Below are 8,093 nucleotides of genomic sequence, written 5' to 3'. Positions count from 1 at the left end.
CGGATCTCCGAGGGGCCAGCTGTATCCTTGGAGGATTCCCCATTTGTCTCCCCAGACCCTGCGGTTTATATTTCCTGACTCGGTGAGGGTGCAGGATTATGCCCGAGTGGATTACACTGTCTGGGATATTTCCCTCTGGTGGTGCCATAGCGAAGTCTCTGTTGCCAGTTTGTGATGTCCGGCGCTCAACGTCACGGGAAGAGTGGTGGGATGGGACTCGGGGCATTTTGATTGTTAAGGGCCATTTGGTTTTGGTTGTTCTGTGCCATCTTGAGATAAGCTCAGGCTGAGCTGTTTTGCAGCTCCCCCCAAGTTCTCTCTGCACAGCCAAGGCACGGCGGGGATGGAGCTGAGTGGGATGGCAGCTCCCTGCCTCTCACCTCTTGTGCTCTGAAACCGGCTTGGCTGGCTGCTCCCATACAGAGTGTTACTGGCTTGCCCAGCAGGTAAAGAACCCAGATTTGGGATGCCACTAAGGTGTCCGTTAGGGATCCTGGGCGGCCCTTATGTGGTCCTGGGGGGGGAATCTTGCAGGCCAGAGGGAGTCTGGGGCAGTTTTTCAAGGATCTGGGGGTCCCCTCTGGTGCCTCTGGGGAGGGTTTTGTGGCTGGAGAGGGCTGAGCTGGTTTCAAGAGGTGCTTCCTCCCTTTCTCCAGCCCACCCAGCTCCCCCGACACCACCACCCCCCCAGGTTAGTGGGTGCCAGCAGTGCCAGCCTGTCCCACTGGGTCGGGCACTGAGGGGGGCACAGCCCCAGCCACGGGATGGGAGGAGGAACCACAGCACCAGGGATAGAGACCAACATTTTATTTCTTTAACATTTCCCATGAGGGGCACCCCAGGGTTGCGCGGCTGCACCGCAGCTGGTGCCAGGAGGGACTCCAACGTCCCCCCCGCAGCTCACCCGGCTCCGCTCGTGATGCTGTTGATGGGGCTCAGCGCGGTCTCTTCTGTGCTACGGACCAAGCGGCTCCAGGTAGGCGACTGCTGCACCGCACTGTGCCGCAGCGTGGGGTGGGGGGCTGCGGCGCGGGGCTGGGAGCTGCTCCCGTCTCACCCAGCTCCCGGGGTCCTGCAGAGGGACTGGAAGAAGCCAAAGCAAGGGACGACGGACGCGAGAGCCCGCCCAGAGGAGCAGAGCAGTGAGTGGCCCTGGCACCGAGCACCATGCAAACAGCCCACACCCCACGGCAGCCCTGAGCCGGGGCTGTGCCGGGGGCTGCCGGCCGCTCACTCCGTCCCCTCCCTCAGCAGCTTCTCAGCTAGCGGATGAAGGATGGGAGGCTCAAGTCGACACAGGAGAAGCAGGGAGTGTGGGGGAGACCCCCAGATCCTGCCCCAGACCCTCAGCCCGTGCCCTGCCTGCGCTGGGCAGCCCTGCCCGCCTGCTGAGGAGGGGGTGCTGCCCGCGGGCCCCGACGGAGGAGACGGGGTGCAGCGGGTCTCTTCTCTCTCCTCCTCTGCAGGGCAACCGAGGAGGGAGCACCGGGCCCCACAGGACCCACTGGGCTCCCTGCCAACCATATACCATCTGAGCAGTGATGCCTCTCTCTACCCCCTGACCCCCCCAAGCCCCCACGTCCCCCTGCCTTCCTCTGCCGCCTATAGGTCCTATCAGTGGGGACAGCTCCTTCTGGTCCAGGGAACCCCCCGGGATCCTGGGCCCCCCAAGGGCTACCGCAAGAGCCCCTGCAGCCTGTGCTCGCTGGCCAACTCGGAGGACTGCAGCAGCCTGTTGAGGAGCAGCTCCTCTTCCCAGAGCTCCCTCTACCACTTCCTGGAGGCCTGGCCCAGTGCAGCAACAGAGCCAGTGGTGCTCACACACTCAGGACAACCCCGCTCTCCCATGCCTGCTGGTGGGGCAGTGGGGAAACTGGGGCTGGTCCTCGGCCAGGAGCCTCCACAGGAGCTGCCAGCAGGGACCGAGAAAGAGCGGGTTCCCAGGCAGGGAACGGAACTGAGCGTGGAAGCATACACTGTGGAGCTCTGAGCTGCTGCGTGGTGCCAGGTCTATCCAACGTCAGGCAGTATGTTCCCAGGAGACATCACCGCTGACAACTCTTCCAAGGAAGTGGGGCCATTTCTGTAGTCGTAGCCTGCCTGGAGAAAGAGCCCCACGGAGCCAATAGTCTGCTGAGCAGCAAGGGAGCAGAGTCGCTGACTCTCAACCAAGGACTGAAGTACAGCAACTCACTCTATTGCCTTCCCCCTTCGCCCGCTGCCTCCCACAGTTTGGAAGAAACCAACCAGGGAGCTCCAAAGGAAGGGACCCCTCCCCCACTCCCCCAAATCTGCCCAACATCCCCAAAGCTCCCCAAACATACGGGACTCCTCCCACACACCTCCACTCCCCACACCGACAACCCTCCCCCTCCCCCAACGCTCCAAAAAGCAGCAGTCCTTAGGGCAGACTCCTTAAGCTGACTCCACAGCTACGGCTCCCCGTCGGCTCTGGGGGAGACAAGGGGGCCCCGGGGGCTCTCCGTGGGCTTTAAGGGGGTCCCAGGGCTGCCCACGGGCTCCCAGCAATGCCCGTGCCCACCACCCACCCCCGCTTCAGGGGGCCCAGCGATGACACCCCCCGACCCATCTCGGGGGTACCTGGGGGGACTCGGCCGTGGGCTGGAGGCGGGCCAAGGGGGCACGGCCGGGCTGACCTGCCGGGGGGGGCTGAGAGCGGAGCCCAGAGCGGAGCCAAGCGCCCGGACAGGCCGGCCCCGGGCACCCTGCGCTGCGGCCGGGGCTGCCGCCACCTGCGGGGAGCGAGCGGGGGGTGAGGGGGCGGCAGCGGGGGACGGGGGAGCCTGAATCGGCCCTGTTCCCCCCGGGGACCCCCCACTCGGCTCTGCTTCCCCCCAAAAAGGCCCAGGCCGCCCCCCGAGCCCCCCAGCCCGGTCCCGCCACCCCACAATCCCCCGAACTGGCCCTGGACACCTCCGCACCACCGCTCCTGCCGCCGCCGCGCCGCCCGCCCGCCCGCCCGCCCGCCCACTCTCCCGCTCCCGCTCCCGCTCCCGCTCCCGCCCTCCTCGGCCCCGGTCCCCCCCGTCTCTCCCGGTACCGACCGCCGACGCACACCGGAAACGTTCTCCTTCGCGTCCGCCCAACCGCGCACGCGCCGAAGGGCAAACCCGGGCCACGCCCCCCAGCGTCGCCGCGGCGAAAGCGGGCGAGAGGGGCGGGGCCGCGCCGAGGAGAACGAGGGGGCCGGGCCCCACCGCAGCCCCGCACCGGGCACTGCGAGTTCGAAACCATCTCTGCCCTCCCCAAAATCAGCCGGGACCGCCCGAAACCAGCCCAGCCTTCTCCAAAAGGAGACGGATGTCCGCCTGCAGAGCTCCGCCAGCCCCCCCGACGGACATCACGGGGATGGGGGCAAAGAAAACAACCAGAAAGGTACTGAAAATAACGTGGAGACGGTGCTTAGAGATCCTTCCGAGAGGCAAAACACGGCCTTTGTTCTCATTTTTGAACACGGGGTTTCGCAGTGCTTCGCGGGCAGTGCTTATCCAGGGGCATCAGCTATCCCGGGAAGCGAACGTTCCCATCCCGTGTGGCAAAAGTCCACTCGCATGAATAACTTAGACAAAACCCGCCCACAAAAGGACAAGAGGCACCTTTGGTCACCTTTTGCTTGAAGCTTCGCTAAAACTGTATCCTCAGATTGGCCCTGTCCTGCAGTTTCTTTCCCAGAGTTTTGCCCCAAACCCACGCTTCTAGCCCCGCTCCCCAAGCCCTCCCTCGGGGCCCACCACCTTTCCCCAGCCCAGCCTGTCCTTAAAGCTTTTCTTTCCACACACAGCCCTTTCCACTCACCTCCCTCCGGGGCCTCCTCTCTCACAGGCACCTCACAGCCCTGCAAACCTCCCTCTCCCGAAAACCCATTCCCCCCTCACTCCCCCCTCACGCAACACCTCTTCCCCTCACACACTCGCTCCCACACCCCCCACCATCCTCTCTTCCTCTCTCCTCCCCCTCCCCCCATCTTTCGCCCCCCCTTCCCCTCTCCTCCCATTCAAAATGGCCCTTCCCTCCCCCTCTCGCCTTTTCCTGCCTCAGCCCCCGCTCCCCGCTCAGGTGACACCGCACACAGCCGCCATGAGGCGCGGCGGGGAGGGCCGGGGCTGTGAGAGGCGATGGCGGTGAGGGAATTTTCCTCTTTTTTCCTCTTCTTTTCATCTCCTCAGGCTTCGGGCAGCCCCGCGTGGGCGGCTGGAGATCCCCCCCCTCCCCTTCCAGGAGTGGCCCCGGCCCTGGGGCGGCCCCCGCCTCCCTCCTCCCCACAGGCTCTCCTCAGGGAGAGCCCCCAAATCTGTCCCCTGGGCGGCTCCACAGCCTCCTGTGTGTCCGGGAATGGGGTTTCCCTCAGGGAGAGCCCCCAAATCCATCTCTGTCATTGCCCTACAGCCTCCTGCATGGCTGGGAGCAGTGATTCCCTCAGGGATAGATCCCCCCTCATCCCCAAACCTATCCCCAGGGTGGTCCCACAGCCTCCTGCATGGCTGGGAGCAGTGTTTCCCTCAGGGAGAGCCCCCAAATCCATCCCCAGGGTGGTCCCACAGCCGCCTGTGTGGCCAGGAACGGCGTTTCCCCCATGGATGGAGCCCTCTCCTTCCCCCTACCCCACTCCTGGGCAGCCTTTTCCTCCCTCCCACCTTCTCCCCACAGCTCTTCCAGGGCTGGGAAAACACTCCTGCCCTTTCTCTTCCTGCGGGTTTTGAGTAGAGCCCCCTGTCTTCCCAGCCCACACGTGGGGTGTGGGCAGCTCCACGCCTTGTGTTTGAAGCGGGAATTGGGATATTTCAGTTTTCTTCTGCGATCAGGCATGGTTGTGAAAGGGCCAGTTGTAGTGGTTAGGCTTTGGTGGGTGAGTAACAGCAAATCTTATTGAACTTTTCCTTTTTTTCAGATTTTGTGTAGGGGGCTCGTTGTCCTCACGCCCGCGAGTTCTGCTCCAGGTCAAGCGAAGCCCCATGGAACTGGCCCTAAGGGCGGCGGCGGCCATGGACCAGCGCCCCTTCGGCGTCGAGAACGTGGTTTATTTTGAGGTGAATCTCCCTGTTTTTCTTGAAAAGCGGGGGGCTGGTTTGTAGTGAGGCTTAAAACCCCGGGTTGTGCCTAAGTGTGGGGCTGATTTCAACCTCAGGGGCTGTGACTCCGTCCTCAGGGGCTCCGACTCACAGCCCTGGCAGCACCGTCAGCGCGCCGGGCTCAGCGTTCTCTTGTATTTTGAAGGGTTTCTTACGGATCGGCAGCAGCCGGGGATATTTAGCAGCTGTGTATTGGTGGTGGAATCCGTGTGGTGAAAAGATCTTTGGGGTAAAGAGGTGAATAGGTGGTTTGTTTTTTTTTCACCTCGAGAATGTTTCTTGTTGCCTTGTACCTGTAAAAAGATGTTCAAATCGTTAAGGTGTTCAAATCGTTTCATAAAATTACCCCCTAGACAGGAATATGTTTTGTGGTTGGTTTGAGGTTTTTTTATGAGTCCTTTCAGCCTGCTCTCCAGGTGGAAATGGGCAATGCAAAGGCATTACAATGATAGATTTGCTAAATCTGTTGCCAAGGTCTATATTAGTGGCTTTCCCTGAAGCGGGGAAAAGACGTCCTGTTTAATTCTTGTTTGCATTTCAAATTCTCTGTGAAATGGATTAAGCAGAGAGGGCTTCTTTTTGTGGGTCTGCCCTTGGGAGGAGAACGCCTTTAGGAAAAGGCTTTTCTGGAGGGGACAGAGAACTTAATTGCTGATGGCTCTAAAAGCGCGCCCTGTTTGGGTGCTTTGAATTTTCCAGTGTGGGAAAAGCCGCAGAAGTGTGTATTTCTGTCCAGCTGCAGAGAAATGGGTAATACTGAGCCCTACAATAGCTTGGTTGTTTTTTTTCCCCTGTGTGATGACTGGTGTGGAGGGAGTTTGTACCAAAGAGTCAACTTCTGATTGTGGGCAGCCCCTGTTTTAGGAACTGTTGCGCAGATTGCTTATCGATGCAACTGCTGCCGCGACTCCCGCACTCCCTGCTGCTGTCAAGCTTTTATTACTTGTTCTGAAAAGCTCTCGAAATACGTGCTGAGCTGCGCGGCTCCCCCGAGCCAGGTGTCCACGGCCACTGCCTCCTCGGCTCCTGTTGGCCATGGCTGACTATTTTCAGCAGGATTCGCGTATGTCTGTGTGCTCCTCCTTCCTTTTTAGCCATCTGTTATTTGAGTTTGGGACTCGGAGGCCTTACTGTCTTCCTGCGCTCTGTTTTTTATCACTGTTGACAGTTCTGGATTCACCAATAACAGTACTCAGCGCTTACATCTGGAACGCCCTGAAAACAATGAACTCATTGATCCAGGGCCAAAGGTTTAGAAATAAATGGAACAAGGTCAAGCCTTGGGATCTTTAGTAACGTGATTCGGAGCCTCTCACCTGGCTTCTTGGTGGAGCTGGCACAGAGGTCGGTGATAATCCAAAACTGCAGAGCGAGCTGGGTGCCCGTGGAAGGGGAACTGCACTCTCAAGTGGAAATACTTGGGGTCTCGTTGCCTGTGGGAGGGAAAGGGACGTCAAGAGTCAACCTAAAGGAACTTCTCACCTTCAGAGGTCGCGCTCTGGAGGTGATGGTTAATTGAGGGGAGTCGTGGAAGTGTGCCTTACTGAGCAACATGCTGCTGCTGGCCCGAGACTAAATGTCTCCAAAGTTTGGGATTGGTTTAAGTGCTTTTTGGTTATTAGCTGGATGTCACTCTTAGAAGCACCTCTTGCCCTGTCTGTAGGGGTTTGCTGCTGCCTCCTGCATTGGGCCGAGGGGACCGGCAGCCCTCAGGACAGGGACTTTCTCAGGCGTGGAGGTTAAACCTGGTGCGTGCTGCTTAAAAACTGCTCTGGGTGTTAGTGCGGCGGTCACGGTGAGAAATGTGTTGGCTTAGGGGAGCCTGAGATTTGCATTCCTCTTAACTGCGGGGGATTTTGGGGAGCCTGGGTGGTACAATCCCCTTCCTGCTCCCAGATTCCTGTCACTGACCCGTCAGCGGGGTGTTAGCAGAGCTGATGCCCGCAGCGGCTGAGGGTCGGCATGATCCCGGCATCGCCGGAGCTCTGGAGCCAAGGAATGGGAGCGTGGCCCATTTCCATCACAGCTTGTGAGGGAAATAGTGCGGTTTGATATAGCCGGGGTGCGTAAACGGGGATTCCTCTTTGCACATGTGCTTACAGGGTGCACGCATGTGTGTTACGTGGAGTGTTTCTTAATGCCTGCGAAGATTTACGAGATTGGTTAATGAGCGTTGCTTTGCTGTGCAAGTGCAAAGTGTTATTTTCATGGAGAAACCAGCTCGGATGTTCCGTTTAGGCATTCTGCCTTTAAAAAAAGAAAAATATTTTAAAGCTTTCCTTGCAGGCAGAATAACATCTGCTTTTGAGGATTGTTTCTTTCCCTGCAGGGTGGGAAAATCTACAGCCTCGCTAAGGCCGCAGAGGAAGAAAACTTGTCAGTTTCCTGGAGCAAACTGCAGTTTGGAGGAGGGGGGGTGTGTTTTGCCAGAGCGCCTTTTAGCACCTCGTCGGGCACATTTCTTTTCCCTGGGGGCTGAGGTTTAACACGGCCTTTTCATTTGCCTAGCTTTTGGTTGTATGAATTAATGGGTGTTTCAATGGGAACCACAAGACCTAATTTCTCAGTCGCCATCTTAAAAATTGTGCAGGGGCGGAAGTGGGACAGGGAGGTGACCGGAGTGAAACGCTGAAGGCTGTTAAGGCTGGAATAAGGAATGGCGGGGCTTGTTCTGGTCACACACTATGACAATAAAAGGCCACGAGTTCCTCGTGGAGGTAAAGAACCGACAATCTGGGAGGGCGTTCAGGGATTTGCCTCATCGAAGGGTTTCCAGGGGAATATGGGGGTCACTCTCCATCTCATTCCTGGTGAGCTGCCTGCCTGTTAAGACCATTATTACTTTATAATCACGGAGGGAGGCCCTGAATTCAGGTTTGGGAAGCCATTAGCTAATTTTGTGGTTAATGCTTTTTTTTTTTTCAGAGTGAGTCTGTGAATCGGTTCTCTGTGCTGAAGGTGAGACACGTCCTTCCCTCTGCTTTGGCAATGGCCGCTTTCCTT

This window comes from Vanellus vanellus, assembly GCF_965231255.1.
Source record: "Vanellus vanellus genome assembly, contig: HAP1_SCAFFOLD_118, whole genome shotgun sequence".
Taxonomy (NCBI): Eukaryota; Metazoa; Chordata; class Aves; order Charadriiformes; family Charadriidae; genus Vanellus; species Vanellus vanellus.
This window is presented reverse-complemented; position numbering follows the sequence as displayed.